Source organism: Globicephala melas, chromosome 9, assembly GCF_963455315.2.
Source record: "Globicephala melas chromosome 9, mGloMel1.2, whole genome shotgun sequence".
Lineage (NCBI taxonomy): Eukaryota > Metazoa > Chordata > Mammalia > Artiodactyla > Delphinidae > Globicephala > Globicephala melas.
Window position 1 is genome coordinate 54,358,011 of NC_083322.1, and position 26,011 is coordinate 54,384,021.

The 26,011-nt window shown below is 38.2% G+C and overlaps 1 protein-coding gene across 9 annotated transcripts in view; it reads left to right on the forward strand.

The window, feature by feature from the left end:
• CDK14 (cyclin dependent kinase 14) overlaps positions 1–26,011 on the forward strand; it is a 716,216-nt gene that overhangs the window by 603,499 nt on the left and 86,706 nt on the right. The window lies entirely within an intron of this gene.

Below are 26,011 nucleotides of genomic sequence, written 5' to 3' on the forward strand. Positions count from 1 at the left end.
GTATTCAAGCTTTACGTTGCTTTGCTTCATTCTGACCACCTAAGACCTGATGCTTTCCTTTCTGTGAGAGGTACTGTTCGTGTCACAACAGAAGTAGTTAACTTCATTGACAAAAATCAGGCTGTGTGATCCTCTGGTGTTGCTGCTTTAGAAATTTTAAAAGCTGTGTGCATTGTGCTCCATCTCTGAATTTTCTTAAAAGATGCTAGGTTCAGTAAATACGCTTTTACTTTTGAGGGCAGATAGTTCTTCAGAATATGATTTTTCACAAAATAAGAACACGGTTTCTCTTTAAGATATCACTTCAGAGATATTTATTATTTGCATTTTCCGTGAACATAGGATTTATATTTTTTCTACCAAAAACAAGGTAAAATACTGAAGGAAATATTACATTTTAATGTAAAGTCTTTTAAATCCATTGATAGAATTGTAGTTAATATCTTTCTTTTAATTTCTACCATCACATATGCTTTTTAAAAACCCGAGAATTAATTCAAAGTCATTTAAGAGAGTCCCACCCTTCGATTTCTTTAAAAATATTTTAGAGAAAATATTAAATGCTGAGCTTGAAGTAAGGTTTTAAAATTATAAACATGACTTGTTTAGAACCATGCTATTTTCAAGTCCCCATAAGTCTTATTCTTTTGTTGCCTTAAGGATTTATTTCAGAAAAAGCTAAGTAATAAAATCATCACTAAAAATATTATAAAAATATGACTTTCTAGTATCTGTTTTGTACTGAACCCTTAAAGCGAAGCTATAGCCTCCAGCCAGTTCTAACCCAATGCAATTTAGGGAGAAGTGAGAATTCAGACATTAATTATATTATTGATTCTTCCTACAGACCGACTTGTGACCTTGTAACCATCATTGACATTTCAACAACTGTCACTTCAGAGTGGGGTCTAGATTCGGAAGAATTGCATTTAAAGACTATTAAGCAAGTGCTAGCTTTCTTCCTACTGCTAACTAATTTGTTTGTCAACAGCACAATTACGAAACCAAAGTGATTGGTAAATTCTCTTGTACAGCAGTAATAGGTTCAAAATAAAGGGAACTAATTTGCAAGGACTAATTTGAATTCAATTTAGATAGGTTAATATAAGATGGGCAGGTTAATATACACATGTAAATTGCTGTTCAAAATTAAGTAACAATGTTAAAAATATGTATTAACACAGCTGTTGAAGCTAGTGGATAGATGAACCTACCTAAGAGAGTAAAATTTCTTTTTTTTTTTTTTAATAACTTTATTTATTTATTTTTGGCTGCTTTGGGTCTTCGTTGCTGCGCGCGGGCTTTCTCTGGTTGTGACGATCGGGGGCTACTCATCATTGCGGTGCGTGGGCTTCTCATTGCGGTGGCTTCTCTTGTTGCGGAGCATGGGCTCTAGGCGCTTGGGCTTCAGTAGTTGTGGCTCGCGGGCTCTAGAGCGCAGGCTCAGTAGTCGTGGTGCATGGGCTTAGTCGCTCCACGGCATGTGGCATCTTCCCCGACCAGGGCTCGAACCCGTGTCCCCTGCATTGGCAGGCTGATTCTTAACCACTGTGCCGCCAGGGAAGCCCGAGAGTAAAATTTCTTGCGAAATGAATCCTCAAGTCTCTTTGAACAGCTGTAACAAGTGACCCAGTTTATTTTGGGACCAAGTCTGCCCTAAGTAACACCCATGCAATTCCCTGCTGACTTCATTTATACCAGTAACCATGGGGCATAATTTTATCCTTTGAAGGATGTTTTAGTATTCTGGGGAAGCAAAGCAGTGATAGGAGAAAAATATCAGAAGATCCAGCAGATATCTAAACTCGAAAGGATAATATAAAGAAGTCTTAATTATAGGATTGAGAATAATAAATACATATTCAAAAAGAAAAGAAGGTCCTTTTATTTCCTCTTACTGGAAGTGCATGATCCATGTGGGTTCTCTCCTGCTTGAAGAGGATTTTAGACTAAAGGGAGACAAATCTTAATTTTATAAATATGTGTTCTTTCTGATGGCCTTCAAAACATTCCATTTTATTTCCTTGGAGTTACAAAGACTCTCCCTATTTTTCTTCCTGATCTCTCTATTTATAGTTGTCTGACATTGGCATGCATGCAATCAACCAAGTATTTCAACCAGTTAAAAGATCTTTCATTATTTTGGCTGGAGAAGAAGCCTTAGTGTATGCTCTCCAGCAAAGTTAAGGGTAGGATTCCAGGAATGCATTTGCTTGTTTTGGAACTTTGTAGCAGCTGAACAATTTTGGAGGTTTGAAAGTAGCAAAAAGAGAACTAAGGATAAACCACCAAGTCACAGAAGACAGATTTGGAAAACACAGGTCATAGCTGATAAAGCAAAGCACATCCGTAGACTTTGAACAGGTGTAGGCCAGCTTGTCCTGCCCCCTCCACCCAGTGCTCTAATTCTGCTTATAAGCCCTCTGGTTAGCAAGTCCAACTGGATTGCTCCTAAGAATTAAAAACAGACGATACTTTAAGATGTGCAGTAAATTCAGAGACATTATAATGAGGCTACCCTTATGGAAATGCAAAAAGAGAGAAGACGTTTGCCTGCATGTATTGGAAGGTACCAGCAGGGTCACAAACCTTAATTTAGGAGCTTTAGAAGTGTTTTCCAGCTTGGCGTACTTGAGCTTTCCTTGAATGTTTTATCTAATTCGATGATTAACTTCCAAAACATATTTTAAAGATGACTTGGGCTTCCCTGGTGGCACAGTGGTTGAGAATCTGCCTGCCAATGCAGGGAACATGGGTTCAAGCCCTGGTCTGGAAAGATCCCACATGCCGTGCAGTGACTAAGCCCGTGAGCCACAACTACTGAGCCCATGTGCCACAACTACTGAAGCTGTGCGCCTAGAGCCCGTGTTCCCCAACAAGAGAAACCACCGCAATGAGAAGCCCGCGCACCGCAAAGAAGAGTAGCGCCCGCTCGCCGCAACTAGAGAAAACCCGTGTGCAGCAACGAAGACCCAACACAGCCAGAAATAAAAACAAATAAATTAATTTTTAAAAAAGATGACTTGCTAGAAAGTCATGCTACATGTGCATAAAGCATAATGTATTTAAAATAATATTTAGAGAAACAACATAAATTTCACTCTGTATACTAATATTGGTGGTTCTCTATTGTATTTTTCTTGTCATGTCTGATTGCATTCCATTAAGATTTAAATAGGTGCCTTCTCAAGAAAGAAAAGCCCTGTTTCCTACTCTGCCTTATTGTTCTAAGTTGATCAAAAATTTTGTAAAGTAATAATATATTGCAAAGTAAGTTCAAGCTTTCAGTTTCTCTACAGTTGCTTAGAAATGTTAGAGGAAGGTAAGTACAGTTACTGACACTAGGAGGAGCCGTTGAGTTGAGCCAGATCTTTAAATCCTCTTTCTCCAGTTTCACGTTTTTTTCATTGTTGATCATTTTTGTTATAATTCTGTTTACTTCAAAGTAACAGTTTCAATTTATTTAGTGCCTGAAGATTTCTTCTCACCATATTTTCAAAGAAATTATTCTTTACATCATCCATGCACTTTTTTAGGGGTGGATTTATGAGGGTGACAAGCTCTAAAGCAGACAGTAAAGCAGACATTTTGGAATTCCTTTCTTTTCACTCAGAGGATGAGCTGGAGCTGCAATTGTCGACTGCCCAGCTCTGGGGACTTGAGTTCAGCATTGGGAGGCTACGTGGGGTGTAGCTCCTTACCACACCCCTGAAAATATAGTTTTCAACACTTGGACAATCAGATCCAAGCCAGTCTCTTGTCCTGACCTTGGACACCCACACAGGGTATTGTTTGGAAGCCCCTAAGTCTCACCTGCCTGCTTAAAAGTCGCAGTTCAGAGCAATTTCTTGGATCATTCAGTTTCACAAGAATGAATCATTAGTTCAGTCACTGAAAGCATTGGGTAGGTGTGATGTTTATCTGATCTATTAAACCCCTTGCCACTGAACAGAGAGCAATTCTAGAAAATTGAAGAGTGGATTCTTGAAGGGGAAAAAGAGGAGGTCCTCAAACAGGAGATGCTTTCCAGGCTTTGGTGGGAGTCAAAGAAGACAGCATAAAGGTCTGTCCAGAGACACAGGTTGGAGGCAGATGCCAGGAGGACAAAGAGAAAGCTGTCCAAGAGAGAGATGGACAATCTGCCAGAGCTCTAACCCTGATCACTAACAGTAGCAACAGCATAAATGTGATAACACGCGAGACGTACCTAGTCAAAGGCCTGACGTATACTTGTTAATCCATAGTCCTGGCTTGACAGGGGTGTAGTAAACCATCGGATGGCCTTCTGCTCTATAGGATTCACATATGTTGTCACATCTTCATATCTTTATACCAATCTTGGGAGGTAGTCAGGGCAGATATTATTGTCTCCATTTTAGAGCTTGAAATAAGAAACCTGCTGAGGTCGAATGATTAGTGCTATTGAGAATTACAACGTGGAGAGCATGCCCCAGAGTGAATCTTGTGAAAGAAATATCATTTAAAAAACCCTGATCTTCAAGTGGGCTTATCATTACCTGACTTTATTTTGTTCTCACTGTGACTTTGGGTCGGGAGATCTCTTCTGGGACCTGACATCATTCATTGCTGGGCTAGAGTACAAACCTATTTCCTCTCTCCTGGGGAACAGTGTTTGCAGCAGGCTGGCCACCCACACCATCAACTAGGGCCTGTCCTAGGTAATTGCTGGGTAATGTGCCATTGGGATAGAGGCAGGTTTGTGACAAGCTAAGTACTGGAGATGACAGGCCTGCCAGCCACCCACACAGACCCTGATAGTGGGATCTGTTGCCCATTCCACACAGTTCCCACTGCCCCAGGAAATTATGCTCTGTCGTTTTGTGTCATTGCCAGATTTCTTGTCCATGTTTTTCTTTTCGTAGCAAAGAATTCGCTGACATTAATAACCCCTGGTGATGGCCAAGGGCAGGCCCCATGCTGTTTGCTATCTTTCAGGCATGAGTTTTTTGTTCCCCTTCTGATAGGCAGAAACTATCCATCTTCTCGCTTACTAATTGGCAGTACGTGCCAGGCTTGGGAGTTGGCAACAGCCATTGTTTTTCATCCTTTCAGATTATGTGTTGGACTCCTCATCCAGAAGTACACACTTCTGGTGCAGCTAAAACCTTCCTTCTGCTATCCAGCTCATTAAGGGATAAAACCCAACCATGTTTCTGAAGCGGCACAGAGTTTCCAGGAGCAGCTGGGCTGCTCGTTTCCCTGAAAGAAGGACGATAGAATTAGGTTTTCTCAGACTGTTCCCCAGAACAGATGCTAGATATGTGAACTGAGGAAGTTCTCTGCTTCTCCACAATATAAAATGGTACATTTGTATTCTGTGGCTGCCATAACAAATTGCCACAATTTATCATCTCCTATTGGGCAGGAGCCTACATGGGCTTAGCTGGTTTCTTTGGTTTGGGTCTGACAAGGCCAAAATCAAGGTATTGGTAGCCTGGGCCCTGTCTGGAGGCTCTTGGGGGAATCTGCTGACAGGCTTATTCAGATAGTTTGCAGAATTCAGTTCCTTATGGCTGTCGGGCTGAGGTCCTGTTTCCTTTCTGGTTGTCGGCTGAGAGCCTCCCCTAGCTCCTGAAGGCCACGTGTATTCCACATCACCCTGCCACCTCCGTCTTTAAAGCAGCATCAGTTCAACAAGTGTTTCTCATCCTTCGAGTCTCTCTCTTCCCCTTCTGCCCCATCTCTTCTGCCTCCAGTAGGAGAAAGTTCTCTGCTTCTAAATTCTATAATCCAAGTTCACCTTTCTATTTTAAGGTCTGTAACCTTAATTACATCTGCCAAGTCCCTTTTGCCTTGGAAAGTAACATATGCACAGGCTTCAGGGATGGGTGAGAGGACATCTTTGGGGCCATTCTGCTTTTCACGAGTTGTAGTGGGGTTTCCTACTCAGTGAGGAGGCATGGGGTGAGGCAGAGCAGAGGGGGTGAACCCAGCCCTCATCAGGTCAGACACAGCCCGTTTTGCCTGATCTCTGGCCCATCAGGTGACAAGCATAGGCCCCTGATTCTGATGGTTCCACGTTGCCTGGTTCACATTAGCTACGCTCAAAATTATGTATGAGGAAGAAATCATTTTCCACCCCCGTAGAGAGAAACAAAGAGATTATTCTCAGGAAAGCTCATAGTCTCTGAGATGGTAAAAGTTTGGCCTGATATTTATGTCCCCTCTAGATCAGTGCTGTCCAGCAGAACCTTCTCTGTTGATGAAAATCTGTATCTTCACCACCCAGGGCAGCAGCCACTAGCCCCCTGTGGCTATTGAGCACTAGAAATGTGGCTTAGGAACTGAATCTTAAATTTCATTTAAATTTAATTAATTTAAATGTAAATAGTCGCCGTGGGTGGCTACCAAATTGGGCAGCACAACTGTAGATCAACAGGTAAACTATCCATTTATTTTAGGTGCCCAACAGTGTAATACAAGTGTGGGTGTCCGATGCTTTGGAAATTCTATGCTCAAGAGTCCTTGCATTTTGCACTCAAGTGTCTGGGGATCTTGCTTGATGTGTTTGCTTCTCACCTCTGTCTTTTATTTGTAAACACTCTGAGAAGATAATAGCTCTGGAGGACCCAGTAAGAGATAAATCTGAGGAGGGAATAGTGGAGGTATCAGAGAACACCTAGCAGACATGCCTTCCCCTCCCCCTCGCTTCCAAGAGCCATGGTGTTCCTTCTTGAGGGGCACTGCCTATTTCAGGCGACTCCATTCCTTTCTCCTTCTCCTGTTCTCTCTCTCTCTCTCTCTCTCTCTCTCTCTCTCTCTCGTTTCGCGGGGAACTGCTAGGAGTTAGACACACAGCTGTCTACCCTTTTTCAACTCCCTGAAGAATTCACCTCTTTGCTGTTGTTCCCGGCCCCCTTGATCTCCCCTAACTCTGCTCAGAAAATACTAAAAGTCTCAGCTTCCCCTTCACCACATACAAGATGCTACCAAGAGGAGCTCCATTTCATAAATAAGCCTCTCATGGGCCCCTTGGGTACATATGTTAACTCTTCAGCTTCCGGACATTGAAATTTTCCACATTTAAAAAAACTGAAGCATGAACAGAAATGCAGAAATTTTTACTGCTCTTTATTTATTAAAATAACACTGGCTGTGAGATCCCTTTCCTCAACATTTATTTTTATCATTTCCTTTTGATTAAGAAAATGTTTATGAATCTGGTGAATTGTCAGCCTCAGAATTAAGACAAGCATAAGTCGTCACTGGAGAGAGATGATTTGAACAACAATGTCATCTTTTGTATCCATTGTCACCCACTCCACACTTTACCTTGGTTGATTTTCATGAAAATTAGGATAGGATGAGGGGCCCAATCATTTGTGGGGACAGGGGGTCCTCCTTATACTTTGGGGAGACTTTCTATAAAACTGGGGCTCAACTTCCACTCATTGTGAAGATACAGTTAATAAACTATTCATGTTGACAAGTGCATCTGACTTCTGCTGTATAGACACTGGTCCTACTGACCCTGTAAAAATACACGGTCAATAAATATTGTTGATAAAAACCAAGAAAGAATAGAAAAGAGGAAAGATGCCTGAGAAAGCTCATTGTTACTACAAATGGCAAGAAAACACCTGAAAGTAACATAAGCTTTGGTATGATAGGGGCCAAGTTCCAATCACAGATCCAGTACTGAACCATATAATACTCAGGAAGCTCACTAGCCAATCTGAGCCCAGATTTTCCGTCTTTAAGACCCTTGGCAGGATTATTGTGAGGAATGTTAGCTTATCCCCCTTCTGGTTTTTGGCATGCCCTGCCCTCTCCTGCCAGTCCAGCTATTTCATTCATTTTGAGATAAGTAATTGTCCTTGAACATGAATACCGCTGTGACACAGGGGCCCCAAACATCTGGAATATTCCTTCTACCTTTCTAGGAGCATGTGCTGAATTTCTCGGTCACCAGATGGTTTTTAAAAAATATTTCATGTGTAGAAACAAGATTCCTCTTCCAGCAGTTCCTTCCTAAGAGTGATGTGTTAGCAAATAGCATTGTACATAATTCATGTAAAAGTGTGGTTTACCCTAAGTCTTGAAACACATCTATTAGACAGTTTTCCTAATTAAATTGAAAGAAGCCCTTAGACAAACAGTTACCAAGTTCAAAGCATCTTTTAGACCTTTTCCATACATGTACACGAACTCTGTACCTGAACTGATGGGTAAGCCTAAACCAGGTGCATAGAGCTTGGGTGTCCACTTGACCCCGAGGGTTTCATTCGTGATACTAAAGGTAATTATCCTTGTTGGTTATGGCTCCTAAATGGGGAAGGTAGATGACTTATCTCTAGAATCACAGAGAATAAAGGCTGGGAGCATAGCCTTACTCTGGTTCACATATCATCACTGACAAGCAGGTGGGTAGGGGACACCAAAGGAAACTGCTTTTTTCTTTCAGACACTGAGCCAAGTCCATACCCTAAGGCACAAGTCCCATGTTACTTTGTATTGTTAAAGTCACTCCCATGTTATATTCGTCATGGGAGTGACTTTAACAATAGATTTTATTTTGTCTTTGACAAAAACAAAATACATTAAAATGCCTTAAACACACACACATATACAGTCCTACAAATCAGTTATTTTTTGTCTTACCTAAAAGAGCATTTTTAGATCATTTCAACATTTTGGGGATATTAGAAAAATCAAGTGGTGGTTTACAGTTGAAGTCTCATAGTGAGTGTATATGTGTGTGGATGTTATTACCCAGACCATAAATGAGATATAAATGAATAGAAGTATTAACACAAAGAGATCAGTATTCTGGCCCTCACTGCATTATTATACAGCACATCTTTGTATATCTGTATGTGAATTCTCATCTAGTCCTCAGCTGAATTTAATCCCTCAAGACCTGATATACAAACATAATGCCAAATAGAGAACTTCCCTTAAATTATTCAAATTTCCCATAAGTGATTTCCCACTCTTCCTGCAATGGAAAACATTTGATCATAAATTCAATTAAATCAGCCATCATCTTTGTGATGTTTGTCCAGCTAAATCCTTTAGTGACTAAACCAATAAACATACCAGCTGTGTGTGTGTGTTTATGGCATGACTGTTGGGAAAGAATTGATTTGAAGTAAAGACGAAGGGTAGTTCTCATTTCTTAGGCCAGATTTTGACCACTTTACTGCAGCCAAGGTTTAAAAGATTAAACTCTTAGCGGGGACAAAATCATGTATATTCCTTAAATTCATTGGCTTTTATTCCCCAACTCAGGGCCAAGTTTTAATATATTGTTTCAGATCAAAACTGATAAGCTTTGGAGATGTTAGTAAAAGCAGTCAAACCACATCAACCATTTTTCTTCCTCTTTCTTTCACACCCTCTCCTCCCTAGTTGAAACAAAGGAAAAATGACTGTTGACATACTTTTAAGTTTCTCCAGGAAAATTCAATTATAGGACTACAGAACTATGTATGATTTCTCATATTTATGTCAGCTGAAGAGGTAAAGCTTACTAGAGGCTTATAAATGTTGATTGTTTCTCATCTTTATCCTAAAGCCTTTCAGACAATAGATATAATCAACCACCTCCCCTCTTTTTCACCATATCTTTATTAATAGGATCATCATATCCTATTAATTTGGATGTAACTGAACCTTATTTATACGTTATCTTTACATATGTGTATATTCATGTGGCCTCTAGAGGGCAGCAAGTTCAGGGTGGGGGGGAAGGTTAGAGGCCAGCTACTTATCTCCATAACATATGTGAGATAACCAACTGATTTTTTTTTTCCCCCCCTTTAGCAAAGCAAGTAAGCTATCTCAAGTAGAAAAATCAGTGCTGCCCCATGGTTTGATTGGCTGCCCCATCTGCCAGTTTGGGCATCTACTTGGATGGCCAACAATTTTTATGAATTGGCCCAGCTACCTTGGAGGCTATTTAATTAAGGATTATACCAGGTTCCATGCCTTTGCCTCCAAATGGAACTAAGCACATCATTATATTTATAAAGATGAATACAAATGGGATTTTTCCATTTATCTCTCATTTCTTGTCACCCTTGACTGAAGGTTAAATTGTACCCACAGTTCTAATTTTATTTGGCAGTCAAATCAGGCTTTACTCTCCTTTCTTAGAATTCAGCTACATGTCCCTTACGTTTAGGTTGTAATGCTGAAAGAATTCTAATGTCTCTTATTTTTCCCAAGGAAGTGAAACACATTTCCACGGGGACATCTTCCACCCATCGTGATTTTAGGCTCTTTCTCCTACCAGCCGGCAAACCTTTGGAGTAATCCCTGACCTAGCCCTCTTCTCTATAGCTACATTCACTGATTTTCTCAATCCAATCTCTATGCTTCATCTGAAGAATAAATTCTCCCAGTGTATAAACTACACAGTTCTTTTTCTTTAATTTTAGAATTTCTGGAAGCTGCAGCAGATCTTTGAAAGATATAGAGCAGTACTGTCCAATAGATCTTTATGCATTGATAGGAATGTTTTATATCTGCACTGTCCGATATGGGGCCATTGAGTAACTTAAAATTGTGGTTAGTGCAATTGAGGAACTGAATTTTTATCTTATTTAATTTTAATTAATTTAAATTTAAATAGTCATCTGTGGTTTGTGGCTGCCAAATTGAACAGTACAGAATAGAGCATAACTTCTGATCAGTTTATAACAAATGTTTTACCAGAATATATTGTGAGGGGGATTAGATTTTGCAGCTAAAAACCTACTGCCCAGGCTTTTATTCTCTCGCTTATTTCTTTCTCATATAGCTATAGGCTTAAATCCAAATCCTCTGACTCTGACCAAGGATTTTCTCTCTCTGAGAACATCTGAGACATTTTCAATTTTCAAATTCTTCAGTTTTGTTGAATATTGAACATATCTCTCCTGGGTATCCAGAATGGAGTTTCAAAGCATGGCATTTGGACAGCACTGATTCTGGGGGCACTGGCCATTTTACCATCTAAGCTCTGTTACCTCTAGATCTGGTTTTTCCTAAATATAGAAATAAAACTTGAGAACGTGCTAAAATGTGTCAAACTGCATACAAGCTTGGCACAAGTTAGCATATTTCTTAAATTGGAATGTTCCCCCATATACATATGCAACAGTTATTTACACTGACTACAAAGAAAGCCTATGTTTGTTCCATCCACTCTAAAGTGACCTCAATATTCTTTTTAAATTTTCTTATAAGTTCCCAAGTAATCATTTTTTAAATGCTTCCATATTTTTACACATGATCAGCAAATGCATGTTTTAGTTTTCCACAGTATGCTGATATTGTTGGTTTTAAGACATGGCAGACTTTTTTCCTAATGATTTGTGTCATGCCACTAGCTTCTACCTCATGTTAGAGACATGACTGAAAACACCCTCCATATACCTGGCACATATAAGTAGTTGGACCCCAGATGATAATAAATATGCAGATTTTTAATTCTGTTCCTTTACCTTAGTTTTATTTCAGCTGAAAAGATAGAATTAGTGCTCAAGAAGATAAACAGCTCAGCAATTATGCCGATTTGGGGGACCTCTAAGCCCAAATGGATATGGAATGGCACCCTTCATTTTAAATCATTTTCTATAAAGAGGCAAATGTAGAGTTAAAGGCAAGAATAAAGGAATGTGCAACCCAAAAGCTGTGCTCACTTTCAATAAAGACAGCCTCAGCGTATTGTATGCTCACCATCAAACCAGTCTTTATAGCACCCGTTCCCCCAGATCCACAACCTCTTCACATGATGAGAGAGGAAAGCAAGGATGATTGGTAGCCACATTATTCTTTAAGAGACCAGCCTCTTGGAAAAGGCTAGGCAGCCCCACACCACAGGGCACAAGAGAGCAAAATAGGAAGGGATCATGAAGTTCTTGTCAACACTCTGTTAGTAATGAGCTTTAAGACTGGACTCCTGTGCACAAAGCCAGTTCCCTGCCATTTTAAGACTTGGTCAGCTTCCTGTTAATGGACATGTGAGTTATCTGCAGGGAAGTCATTAGACTAAAGTCTCTCTAATTTAGTAACTATGCTGAGAACAGCCATTTGCAACCTCCAGAAGCACTTTAGACTATTTGATAATAGTGATGCAATCATGTGCAGGTTCATATAGGTATAGAGAGAGAAAATGAAGGGTAAAAGGCAAGAGCTTGGAACTAGGAGAAGAATGTAAGGTACCAGTTCTTAACTCTTCTCAAGTTGGAATTCACTCTGCAGGTTCATTACTAAAAAAATCACTCCTTAAATTGCATTCTAATGTAGGAGGAAATGCTGTCTTTGGATGGAAATATATGAAATATTTTTTCTAAAAATTTAAAAAATCTCTCCTCTGATGGCTCTCATATTTGTAGCACACGTTACATCACAGAGTAGGATAAATCATTTTCCAGGTCTTGAACCTCAAAATGAAAACAAGCACACCAAAAAAATGTTTTCTTCATACTAACCTTAGCATCAGCCCTGGCCACGTAAATAATTACAGTAATCCCTCTCCAAACACGCGTTGTAGTTACTCCGTATTTTAGTACATGTCAGCTTGATGTTCTACAGCTCTGAGGGCCCTGGTTCAGATGTTGGTGAGTCACTCTACTTGGAGATCATTTGAACAGTAGGGTTGGGAAGAGGAAAGGAGGAATGAGGATGGTAGAGAAGCAGAAATGTTTTCACTTTGTTGTCTTGATAAATCTGAAATTGAGGTCAGCACCCTAGGGCTGCTAGGCAGAAGGAAATCAAGACATATAAGACAGGCCATATGGTGAGCCATAAAACAAGGAAGACGTTGGGCATTTAGAAAGAGGACACATATATAGTCAGTAAGGGGGAGACTGGCAAAGAAGGCAGTATGCCTTGGTATGTAACACAGCAAAACACATTTACAAAATCTTAAAATAAGAGGCAGATCCTGCAATGTTATCTAACAGGAAAACGTTTCCATCTTAAGGTATGTAACATAATACTGAAAATATTTTTACTTAAGGTGCTCTTCGTTGTTTTATTTTAGTGAGCGTTTAAAAATTATGAGATCTTTTTTGTATAAATTTACTCATAACTTTGATTCTCCTCTTTTTTCCATTAGTTGTAAGTCTCCCAATGAGGTGTTTCCTACCAAAGGAGTTTTAGGGATATACTCTGATTTGGGAAAGAATATTATAGTCTTAATAGACTCCTTTTATGCATTTAGTAGGGTTAGTTTAATTTTTTACATGCATAGAAGTGGTAGAGCAGCAGCAGTAATATTTATTATAAATATCAACAGCTGCACTTGCTCATGGTACACATAGATGTGCCTCTACCATGCTAAATGCTCTGTCCGCATTATCTCGTTTAATCCTGAAAATAGCTCTCAGATAGTTCTCTACATTTTCTGATAGTAACATTTCAGCTTATTTTAGAAAGTCTATTTCCCTGTCCTCAATTATATTGTAGTCTCAAGAGCAAATCTGTAAATATATCCCTCATTTGCCATTTTATTCACAGAAGGACTGAGGCTAGGATGAGGCAACTAAGGTACTCAGCTTGGGTTCAGAATTTAAGGTGATGCCCCCCTCCAAAAAAAACATAGTAATCAAGATAAATTACATTTTAATGCAATATTTTAAAAAGCCAAAAGATAGCTTCAATGTTTTCTATGCTGTCCATCGAACAGCCCTTCGTTAGCACCCGTTCCCCCAGATCCATAACCTCCTCCTTCCTAAACCCCAGTGCTGGTCAGGTTATAGAGAAATGGATGCATTTATTTACTGCTAATGGCACTGTAAACTGAAAAATAATGTAGAAAACTTCATGGAAACGTTAAAAGCTGTAAAGATACTCATTTGTGGCACATTCAAGAAATATGATTTGGCATCATCTAAAAGTTCTGGGTGCTTGGGAATGCACAGATGAGGTTCCCATTCTCACGGGCTTTACCTTCTAGAGTATCTAGGAAAATAAACAAGTAATAAAATAAGCAATCTCAGAGAGTGATAAGTACATGAAGACATGGCAGTATGATTTCTTTTTAAAAAGAGGAATAGCATTGGAAAATTGTAAGCCATATGAAGGCTGGGACTTTGACTATGTTGTTTACCTTTATATCCTTTGTACCTGTGACAGAGCCCATCACATAGTAGGTGCTCAAGAAATATGTGTTGAAGAATGAAGGTGGTAAGAGTGTAGTGAGTGTAAGGAGAGTGAGAGGAGATGAGATTGGAGACTGGAGGCAAAGGGGGTGAGGAAAGGCCTTGTAGGCTACAGTTGCGATGTTACTTCCGATATAGGAAGCCTGGGGAATTAAGTTTATGACCTAGTTATCTGACTCTTTAGTGTTTCTCCCAAGAAAACAAATCAATGGAGTAAAAACCTAGTTGCCCAAAGATGCTCATTACTGTGTTGTATATTAAACTATTTAAAAAGACTTGGCACCAACTTAACCAAGATTAAGGGAATGGGGAAATATTTAGTATATCATGGTTCATGAACCCCAGTGGAATATTACACAACAATGTTAGGACAGTATTATGAAGACTTTGAAAACACAGGGAATGCTTCATATGTTCTCTGAAAAAAGCAGAATAAAAAATTTTATGCATACTAGCATATTAACTCTAAAATTGTGAACTGTGATCGAAATGTAATATAAGAGATAAAAATAGTTGTGTTAGGGTAACAGAATTTTGGGTGATTGTTTTTCTACTTTACAAAAATTATCTTTAGTATTATTGTCACATTATTTTAATAAAAATATGTTGCTAAATTAGTACAGAGTTTCTTTTTGGGGTTATGAAAGGATTTTGAAATGGATATTGGTGATGGTTGAACAATATTGTGAATGCTGTTAATGCCACTGAATTGTACACTTGAACATGCTTAAAATGGCAAATTTTAGGTTACATATATTTTACCACAGTTTAAAAAAAAACCCAGATCTCTTCTATAATCATCATTATGGTTTAGCAGCCTCCAAGATGGCCCCCCAGTGGTCCCTGTCTTCTGGTCTTCATACCGTTGGGTAGTCCCTCCCACATTCTACTAGGATTGGTCTTGGTGACCAATATATGGCAGAAATGATGGCACATTATTTCCAAGGTTAGATTCTAAAAGATTGAGGTTCCCATCTTAGCTGTCTCCCTATTTCTTGGTTCACTGACTCTGGGGAAGCTAGCTGCCATGTCATGTGAATAGTTCCTCCATCTGGGAGAGGCCCCCATGGTGAGGAAATAAGGTCTCCTGCCAACAGCCATGTGAGGGAGCCACCTAGGAGTGGATTCACCAGGCCCAGTCAAGTTTCAAATGACTGTAGCCCTGGACGTCACCTTGACTGCAACCCTGTGAGAGACCTTGAGCCAGAACTACCCAGTTCAGCTGTTTCAGGATTCCTGAACCCCAGAAACTAATATGACCTCAATATGGGCTTAAGTTTGACTTTTAGGAATTTAAAGAGAGCTTTTTAAATGCAGGTTTTGAAAGGAAATTTTATGTGGAAAAAATGTACACCGTGATAAAAATTACAAAGAAATAAAATGATGTGTTTGCTCAGACCTATACACATAGAAGTAAACATCAAGTTGATAAAAAAATCATTTATCTGAATTATAGACTTATGAGATGTTTTTATTTTCTCTTATATGTTTCAGGATTTCTCTTATATGTTTCTAAATTCTCTAGAATGATCATGTCATACTTTTATAATGAGGAAAAAAAAGATATAAACAGAGCTTTAAGAACGATGATACAGAGAAGAGAGCATCTGCATCTGAAGCACATAACATGCTCTACCCTCATTTGCTGTGTGACTCTGGCTGTATGGCTTCTCCTCTCTGAGCCTCAGTTCCCTCATCTATAAGGAGGGATAATGATGTTCATCTCATAGCTGGGGATGCAGAATAAGGGAGACGACTTGTGAAAAGTCTCTAGCACACAGTAAATCCTCAATAGATGCTTCATCTCCTTTGTATACCTTCCCATAGTATTTAGAACAAGGGTGTCATTTGCTGGCTGATCATGTCCTTTGTGATAATCAAGGGAAATCAGATAGTTCAACAGGTAGTTGGTTCAGTGTGCAGCCTACAAGAAAGTCTGTGACGGGGAAGATAGGAGGCTCCTTTGTAGGAGCAGTAAGTATTAAAAGCTATTTGACTTTTCTTCCTAAAGATCATCAGGCCCTTGTAGAGGACACCCAACTCTTCAGTCTTAATCCAAGTCTTGTTTTACACATAAACACACAGGCCAGTTCTTCTTGTATCATAATGAAATCATATATTTTCAAATTCCAGATGCAATGTCACAAGATAAAGAAGCTGAAATGATAGTCCACAGAAAATATATTTTTCATTTGCCCAGAACCAAACTTTAATAACCCATAAGCTCTGATCTAACTGAATTTTCGTTCATATTTATTTAAATGGGAGAACTGGTTTTGGTGATTTTCTCCAATCCTAACCATCTAATATCTTTAACCTACAAGACAACAATTCTTTTATTTATTTATTTATTTTTAAGGGGTAAGGAAACATTCTCCCTTCTATATCAGCTCAGGATGCTAAACTGTGTGTTGTTTGCCTTAAAAAATAAACTTTCCTTTTTACATTTTTCTTGTTATCTTGGATCATGTCCAGTCTCTAAGGAAATAAACATGTGAAGAAAGAGTTCTGTGGAATGTTAACTGCACTGGTATTTTTCTTCCTTTTATCATGCCTCAAGATTTGCCAAAGTTGATATAAATTCACCATGCCTTCTTTAAAAAGCATAACAGCAAGGCATTCTTCCTGTAGGAGTCGGACTGTAAAAGGTGATTTCCTTTTAGTCCATTTTGTTTAAGCCTGTAAAAAGCATTAAGTGAAAAATCTGATATATTTGTTAGGGCATTTATTGCATTACTAAGTTATATTTTCAGTTCTCAGTGAAAGGTTTATTGAGAGGTTTTGAAGAGGTAAACTTTGAAGAGGTTTTGTTCAGAATTAAAGAATATTTTTTCTTCTCTTTTGGTGAAATAATATCACACAAAATTATACCTTTCAGGAGCTATTCTTAGCATTGTTTACAGTCAAAGGACACACCCGTTCCATTATGGTGAAGCAGATATCACCTTCCAAAACCAGCCTCTGTTGATGAGATTTGTAACTTCTCTAGGGTTTCAGAGGCATGAAAGGCTGTGAAGTTACCATTTTCCATTAACCCAAGTCACCCTAATATTGATGCACCAGTAAGGTAAACTACTTTGCAGGAGTCTTTTAGAGTGAAAATGTTTTTCATATTGGACTAAATATTTGTAACTGATTCATCTTAAATGTAAAAATATAAGCCATTGCTAAACTTTAATGTGGATTGATTTCTTTTTTGATAGATGAAGATTTTAATTTAAATTCTTGACACAATCTTTTATCATCAAAAAATGAGTGTTGTCTTTTTCAGATGAAACAGTGCTATAATCAACCACTTTGAATTCAGGAAAATTGGATAATCACTCTTCTCTAAATAACATAAATATCAAAAACATCACAAGGGTAGAAAACTGATTAACAGTTTACTCTGCTTCACTCTTGATTTACTAAAAATGTTTTGAAAACTTGTGAAATTATATGATCCTTTTAATTGATTTAAACAGCTTATGGTAAGAAAAGGTCAATCTTTACAGCAGTCCTGTGGAGGAGAGGGCTACTAATTTTATCCTGATCTGTATCCAGAAGTCAGAAAGTTTGAGTTGTTGATGTCCTTTAGTTAACAATGGAATTCCATATGGGGGAAGGTCATGTCGTTAGGAAGGTCTAGTGTTTATGATCGGATATAACAGTTAACAAAGTAACTGGGAAGTTGGAAATCAATTCTGTTGAATGCACATCCTTTGGGTTTTGAAGATGTTATACACTGATTTTGTTTTAAATATTCTGTAAGTTTTATCCTGATTACAAGGATTAATTGTTATTTCTGTATTTTATTTATTTATTTTACTGAAATAAGATACATCATTTTTTACCATGTCCTTCAGTCAGAGGATTGAAAAGTAATTATTTTTGCCTCTTCTGCTGTTAACCACATTATTAAAGTAAAATACTAAACAAAAATATAGAATCATATGATCACTAGTCAACAAAATCTGGGAACCTTTTCCAAAATATAGGTATAATGCCTGATAGGTTTGTGCTATTCCTATATATAAAAAATGTCAGTGATTGGCAGCTTGTAACAAATCTTAGAGGAATTTTTTTTAATTACATTATATAGTTGTGTAGAATTATAAGTGATTAGATTTATATAAGCTACTAAAAAACACAATTTTTACAACTCAAAAAAATCACTGCTACTAGGTACTGGAGAAGAATTGAAAAGGAGATTAAAGTGGAGTCTGCAAAAACAATGTAGTGAAACAGTTAACTGTTTCTTTCCTATAAGCAAGTTGCATGCAAGCATGATCCACCTTTGTGGAAAATAAGTTTAAATACACAGGGCTTTTGTTGAAAAGAATATAACAAGAAGTTCACTTATATTAGCTTTTCTTTGTGAATATTTTATGATAATATCTGCATCTATAGATTTATGAGATGTAAATATGAAAATCTATAGCTCCGTATTAGCACATGGAAAAGGCTAGTATAATTGCATAAGTTAGCCAATTTTTTAAAAGCCAGACCACTCTTCATTTGATTTCAGACTGAACTTAAACATTCAAAGACATGTCTTTTTTGGGGGGAGGGTAGAAAATTATAATAAATAAAATCAAAGCTAGGAAATTTATCTAGCTGAGCTCTGAAATCCAAAGCAAGAATTTAGTGTTTTCCTTTTTCTGCTCACCTTTTGGCAGTTTATAATACTCTTAAGAGTGTCAGTGCTAGCGTTTTCAAAAGCTCAATTCATTTACACCCTGCTGAGGGCTCTACAGCACTTTCTGTACTTTTCCACCAGATAGAGTTTTCTGCAAGGGCAACTATGTGTTGAGTAAGGGTTAGATCTGAAGGAAAGACCCAGCAGTGCAGATTAGTATGACTGGCTTTGGGGATTATTCATCTTGTTCACATTAAGGCTGGACTCTCCCTGTTGTCTTTATTTAATATAGGGCACTGGAGGTGTTAAAAAGAATATAGAAAGAATAGTCTCTATAACAATAGAGTTCAGAATTAAAGGAAGAGAGAGAAATACAGAAACATGTAAGGTATCTTTAAAAACAACTTTAAAGTAATCCAATAATCCCTTTACAAACTGAGTAACATACGGCTTTGTGTGTGTGTGTGTGTGTGTGTAATCTACCTCTATATGTATGTACACATATACACATACAATAAATCTTTGGCATGACATGTAATCGGCACTAAAGAGTCAGAAATTTCTGTATGTTCCATTTTGTAAGTATGGCCCTTTGATTATCTGGATCAAATAAAATAATATGTGTGAAAACACTTTGTAGACTGTAGAACACTCTACAAGTAGCACTATGATATAGAATTTTAACAATCAAGTAAGCTGACTGTTACGGGAATGAGTGTCTTCCAGGGAGATTGTGTTATTAAACAGTTTAGCTAGAATAAATGAATGAGAACTGAACAATTTTCTGTGCACAACAAAACACAACCTATTTTTGGAAGCTAATATAAAAATGTTACCTGTTTACCTTGAGGGGAGGACTCTCATTAATTTTTTTTTTTAACAGCAGTGTGTTGACAAAGAAAGTCTCAGTGTAAAACAACTCTGTCTTCATTATTAACATACCCAAGAGTCTTGCCTCTCATTTCATTACACAGCCCAGCTCCTGGACTTGAGATTCACTGCACAGACCTAAATCTTTCCTTATATTAGTCTTTATTTTCCCCAGGAGTTTATTCCAGTGTCAGGGATTCCCTTCATCTTCTGCTTGACCAATTACTGGCCCCTCTTTGCAAAATGAATAAATTCAAGCCTGTTTTTTAAAAATAAGTCACTTTTTGAAAAATCAGAGTGGTTTTATGACTGCAGTCTTCCCTCTAAGAACTTTGACAAGAAGGTGATTAAATGCACATTTAGCTTTTCATATATATATATATATACAAGAGTGCTGTATCTGACAGTTCTAGTCGGTACAGTTGAGGAAACAGTCAGACTTGTTTTTATTGGTGGGTGGACTTCTTCACAAATCATTTTCAAGAGATCAGTTGTTGTCTAACCCAGTGGCCAGTGCCCATGTTGGCATCCTTGGCACAGAGACAAAATGTGCACTGTCAAATAAAAGGACCCAGTCCATTTGTCTTTGCTCTGTGATGAGTGTGACAGTGAGTAAAGCATGAATATAGAGACCCTCCTCATCTTTCACTCCAGGTCGCTCTATTTCCAACTCTGTGAGACAAAGCACACTCTTATGCTTCAGACATAGGCCCACAGTGTATGTCGTTTTTTCCCATCATAAATTGCAAGTGAGGAGTATTCTAGAACGTTTTGTTGTTTTTATTAATTTCCTTTTAAGCCTTTATATGGAAGTCAGTATCTCCATTGAATGCTTTAATAAGTAGATTGAACCTGCTACACCTCTACCCTTTATGTCCAGCTTTCATGAGCTAAAATATTAATAAATCGCAGCGAAGATTTTTATAGACATATTTACAAGTCAACTTTTAGGAACAAAATGTAACTTGTTTTAGTTCTACAAGCAGATGTATCATCAGTTTTAGAGGGAGTCTTTTGGCACTACAACGTGAAAAAACAAACAAAAAAACCTTGCAGTCCCAGTTTATAAAGTAACTTTAAAAAGACAAGGATGAATTTCCTTCCCACTTCAAAAAAAAAAGTCATCCTCTGAGACATGTATAGTTTGAAGATGTTCCTTAGGGACCAGAATTTAACCTTAAGATGCTTTTACCCCAAAATGATTGTTTACTTTTAAATTCATGTGTCGCAGGTAAAGTAAAACCTCTTGTAAGTATAAAAATTAATATAGTCAGTTCTCAATCAAAAATTCAGCCATTCATCAAATGCCATGTCCCCACTCTGTACCAGGAACCGTGCCTCATAGGAAATGCCCTTTTTGGCTTGCCATTGCCCAGTTTTTCCTCTTTCTCGTGCCACCATTTTCATCCTCTACTTTCAGTTTTCTCTACCCAACGTTGACAGTCTTCCTTAGTGTGGCAACAGACTTTGACTTTGCTTTGCTCTTTATTTTCAAGATGGCTTAGAAACTTAGGTGACCTTTTAAAGCATTTAGTTGACAGGTTGAGTGAAGACAAGTGAGAGGTACTGTTGGATCACTGCCTTGATGGCAGAGAGGGGAGCTGTGTTGGGTGAGCGATGGCAGGCCAGTGTGGCTCTGCTCACCCTCCCTGCCTCCAGTTCACACTCAGGTTCTTCCTAGATCAGAGGACATGTAATGTTAGAGCTAGACAACCCTTAATGACCATATGTTCCATCTTCCTCATTTCTGAGGTACAAAAATCTGACCTGCACAAGGAATAAAGAAAATATCCTGCTCTATAGTCATGGTTTAAAGCTGTTTTTGCTATTCATGTTACATTCTTTCATATTTTTTTTTAAAAAACTCAGGTAAAGTGTATGTGTGTGTGTGTGTGTGTGTGTTACATAGATAAGGACTAGGAAAACGATGAAATTTTTTATGATTAGAATAGCAGAATACTATTATTTTCAACTGTATTAAAAGCATTTGTTTGAAAGTTACTGATAAGATTCTCTCCACAAACATACTCTGAATTCAGTAGAGATTGTTTCTCTTCATTTTCATACAGATTTATAATTTTTAAATTCCTTAAGGTTTTTCCCAGGGAGTTTCCACAAACAGCAAACAACATCTTTTAAAAGCAATGAATATGGGGCTTCCCTGGTGGCGCAGTGGTTGAGAGTCCTCCTGCCGATGCAGGGGACACAGGTTCGTGCCCTGGTCCAGGAAGATCCCACATGCCGCAGAGCGGCTGGGCCCGTGAGCCATGGCCACTGAGCCTGCGCGTCCAGAGCCTGTGCTCCGCAACGGGAGAGGCCACAACAGCTAGAGGCCCGCATACCACACACACACAAAAAAACAATGAATATGGAATGAACGTGAAGGTTTCTGTCCCACGTACCCTTCCCCATTTATGTGAACCTCCAGGAACGTAGAGCTGGCTGAACTCACCCTGTGAGCTGACAGGCACAGTTCTGACCGCCTGAGGCCAACCCCTACTCGGTGACCTGGCATCCAGCACTGAAATCCATAGGAGAGCCTCACCATTAGCAGTTGCATCTCCTCATTTGCTGGGACATCCCTTGAGGCTCCCCTGGGACACAGAAGTCCCAGTGACAGTCACTCACAGAGGGCCAGCCTCCACCCCTGATGTCTGAATGTTCCTTGTGAAAAACCTGCAACACCCCATCTCTCCAGACTGCTCCCTGTGCTGAATTTCCTTGACCAGTCCCCCTGCCCTTTCACATGTCTAGATGGCCTGATCTCCATTCCTATTGATCAAGATGTAGAGCCATTTGAAAAAATTCTCTGGACCCCTTTCTTAACCCCTCCCACCCCCAGCCTCAGACAATCACTGATCACTTTTCTGTTTCTATAATTTTGCATTTTTCAGAATGTCATCTAATGAAAGTATATAGTGTGTAGCCTTTGGCTTCTTTCACTTAGGATAATGCATTTGAGTGTCATCTATAAAGTAAGTGGTGAAGGAAGGAACATTAGCCTGAAATAACTTCAGTTATCTAGTTTTTGAGACTTAATAGAGGTAACCTAAAAGAATTAGTTTTAAAAAAAAGAAGCAAGACAACACCGCCAATTTAGTGCTTATTCCAGGGAGAAAGACCTAAAAACTGTAAGTGTGGATGATTTTATAGTAACTAATTAGATTATAGAGATTATAAATATTTATCTGTAGGGGGAAAAACAGTCTCTTCTGCTACTGCTAAAAATCACCTAAAATGTTGGATAAAATACAAGCACATCCGTTCAAATGCATATGCATAGCTGAACCAAGAAGAAATTAACTGAAATTTCCAGGGGCCAAGAATGAAAAAAACAGAATGATAAGTAAGTGCTGAAGTTGCAGCTGCCCTCGAGGTATTGCTAAAACAGAAACGTGGAGCTGCTTGACGGTCGGGAATCAAGGCTTTGGGCCTGAGAAAGTTAGGAGGGCATAGGAGTTGAGATTCCCCACAGAGAGTCAAGACCCTCAAAGCACTTCAGCCAGTAATGGGCTGGCTAAAAAAAAAAAAAAGAAAAAATCTGCTTCCAGCAAAGAGAGACTTCAAGGACAATTGTTTGTGTTGCCCTTGGCTCTGAATGGGGATGAAAAAGACTCCCCTGAGAATTCTACAAGTTTAGGTTTAAATTTACATAACTCACTTGGTCTCAGAAGCCAACAGAAAGAACTTGGAGTACATAGGTGTTGAGAGAGCTCCAGCGCTCCTAGCAGAAGCAAAAGAAAATCCCTATAGAGAACATAGTCTCAACCCAGGTGCTTCAAGACTCCCACAGATTATCAAAGCCAAGCATGAGCCCAAAATCCAGAATTATAAAACGTGAAAAAGTCATTGTGAGTGAGAGTCAGTAGCAAAAGCAACAAAACTGGACTCCTCCACCTCACCCAGAACTTCAGCTATTGGGAATTATCAGACATAGAACAAAACTGTATTTAAAATATTGTAAAGAAATAAAAGATCAAATTAAAAACTTAAATAGGAAACCATTAAAGTTGAAAATGAAAATTTGTCAGAGATTTTAAAAGAACTTATAAGAACAAAATGAATAAGGAAAACAGCATATTAGATGCACCTGATTAGAGAGTTAGTTGAGTTAGAAGATGGCTCTGAAGTAATTACTCAGAATGGAGAACAGAGAGACTAACAGATGGAAAATATGAAAGAACAAGTGAAGACATGGAAAATTTAATAAGATGGTATTACATTGGAGTTATAAAACGACAGAAGAGAGAGAATTGAGCAAAGGCAATATTCGGAAAGTAGTGGCTGAGATCTTCTTCCAGAATTGATGAAAGACATGAAACCTCAAATTCAGGAAACACTATGAATACCAAGCAGGTTAAATCAAAAGAACCCCATACATCGCAAGATATAGCAAACTTTCTAAATTAAAATTTTGTGTGATAATTCAGATGTTTATGTATAAACCAGATAGCACAAATAAGCATTTGATTATTTTATTGACTTTATTAACAAGTTTAGTCAGTTTGGGGGAGGGGAAATGTCTTCTTGGTAATTCCTTATATTTAGGTCTATATGTGTTAAATCTAAATGTGATCAACAATCAACTGCAAAAACAAATACAACTTTAAATATTTATAATTCTTCAAAATAGTGAAACCATGCTTCAAGGATGACTTACGGCTTGTTGGAGCTGGAAGGACTGCAGACATAATGTGGTTCATCACTCTTTAACAGAGTCAGGCCTAAAACTTAGATCTAGTCTCAGTCTGGCTGGCACTGTCGTTGTGTTTTATCAAAGCTGTATAAAATGGATACCAATGTGTTCACCATGGTTACATACAAACTGTATGTTCAATATAAGTGCAGTTTTTGCCATGAAGTCTACCTATCTCAAACTTTGCATTTGATATTTAGAAACATATTAATGAAAAAAATTTAATAGCAAAAGAGTCTTAGGAAGAGGAAGGAATAATTTGGATGGCCCTGGACCCTATTAAAAGAAAGAAAGAAGAAAAAAAAGAAAACAGAATTTTAAGAATGCCTCCGTTTCCTGTAGACAAATTTCTCTTTGCCAGGTAGAGACATTTAAAACCAAGATACTGATCAGTTTTTTTAAAAAACAGCATTACAGCAGCCAGACACTGAACCAATGGGTGAGACCTTCACCTATGAAGATTTAGGGAGAAGGTCTCTTAGATTGGATCTTTGGAGTAATATTTTTCTTCGCTCTTCTCCCTTTTTCTTCCTCTGCCCAAATTCATGACCTACTTTCCTCTTCCTCACTCCCAATCCATCCCCCTCCCCCCACACCATAACAATTTTAAATCAATGCTAAAGAGTAGCTTGAGGAGGGGAAGGGAGAGAATTGTTGGTCACTAGAAAAGATGTTTATTGGCTCATGGCTTGTTTTGTAGCTTCAAGGCTTTTGAAAGAATACCCACTAGCAGGTGCAACGTTTCTTCACATTCTTCTGGGTGCTTAAGAGTCACTGTACTTACTTCATCTTGTAGAAACTCAGGAATCTGTGGGTAAAAGCCTTTAGGAATGACCTGAGAGCTTTGCACATGCAAAACCACTGGGTGGGTTTGAATCTGCTCAACCTGCTAACTGAGCAAACCATTACCTTCTCTGACTTCCACTTCGCTCCCCCTGCTGTTAGACAGAAACAGAGTTATCTTGTCCGAATAGTAAATAGGAGAGTGTGTGAAAAGCGCCTAGGAGAGCGCTTGACACATGTTCACCTACTCATAAATGGTAATCATTATTAGGAAGACTTTAATTATCATTTTTATGTTAACTATTTGGGTTTGATTGCCCTGAGCAGTGAAGTAGAGTTTCCATGGAAAACAAGGCTGGGCTGGACAGTGTGGTCTGCTACCCATTTGAAAGTAGTACCACATGAAAGATTTTACTCCTCTGCTTTTTTGGTAATCTTGAGACACATATTTTCTCTCTGCTGTCGTTTTAAAGGTCATCTTGAATTGATTCAGTCCCATATGGTTTAAGCCTATCCCCTTTGTTAACCTGCATGTTAATATTATGATTAATATTTGAAAGGGTACTTATTCCAATAATTTTTTGTTCAATGTAAGAAAATGTAAATTCTTAAAGGAAAAAGTAACTTTAGTAACTAGAGAATTTAATAGTAGATTTATTTTAATTCTCCTGGTTATTTTGTATTAATTTTCCTGTAAATGTATCCAGATGTGTATGCAGTACCTATATTCTATGAACAAATTCTGGCAACTATTTGATAAATTATCTTCTGAAATTTTCTACCTTGGGACCTAATTCTATCCTGAAAATATCAATCCTTTGCTTATAGTAAAATATGTTACATCAATGAGGAAAGTGAGAGTAAAAGCTGGTTTACAGTAACGGATACTCTAGGAACTAATGTGAATTCTGCTTCTTTTTATTTTCAACA